This window comes from Pygoscelis adeliae, unplaced genomic scaffold (assembly GCF_000699105.1).
Source record: "Pygoscelis adeliae isolate BGI_AS28 unplaced genomic scaffold, ASM69910v1 Scaffold83, whole genome shotgun sequence".
NCBI classification, from domain to species: Eukaryota; Metazoa; Chordata; class Aves; order Sphenisciformes; family Spheniscidae; genus Pygoscelis; species Pygoscelis adeliae.
The window spans coordinates 1,505,717-1,506,165 of NW_008824467.1; the positions used below are offsets into that span (position 1 = coordinate 1,505,717).

The 449-nt window shown below is 61.2% G+C and overlaps 1 long non-coding RNA gene across 1 annotated transcript in view; it reads left to right on the forward strand.

Moving 5' to 3' along the window:
• Positions 1-13: 13 nt before the first annotated feature.
• LOC103914460 overlaps positions 14-449 on the forward strand; it is a 27,324-nt gene continuing 26,888 nt past the window's right edge. The window contains exon 1 of the long non-coding RNA XR_663469.1: positions 14-61. This is a non-coding gene — a long non-coding RNA (uncharacterized LOC103914460). The remainder of the gene's footprint in view (positions 62-449) is intronic.

Below are 449 nucleotides of genomic sequence, written 5' to 3' on the forward strand. Positions count from 1 at the left end.
TCGCGCCCGTCGTGTCGGCCGTTTAAGCCTCCCGAAATGCTGGGATTTCGACAGAAAGAAGGTGGAGTTCATGCGTCTTCGCCGTGTTGTCTGAACCAATCGGTGCCTGCGTGAGGCGTGCCGCCGGCTTGGAGGGGGAAGGTGCCATCCAGAGTGCCTGCAGCCGCGACAGCGCTGCGGGAGTGCGCTCGAGGTGGTGAGCGTTTGGAGAAGGCGGCGGCCTCAAGAGGCCCCAGGCTATTCTCCAATGCTGTGTAGGTCCCCTGAGGTGGCTTGAAGAGCTGGGGTCGTAACTTGGGTGTCACATGCAGGTGTCCCGTCAGAACGACGTGCTGAAGACCCGGTGGACAGTGCTGGCCTGACCTGTGGGCCGTTGAGGAATCCTGTATATGGAGATCCGTCACATGTATGGCAGCAAGTGGTGCTTGCTGTAGGGGAGCACCGGGTCC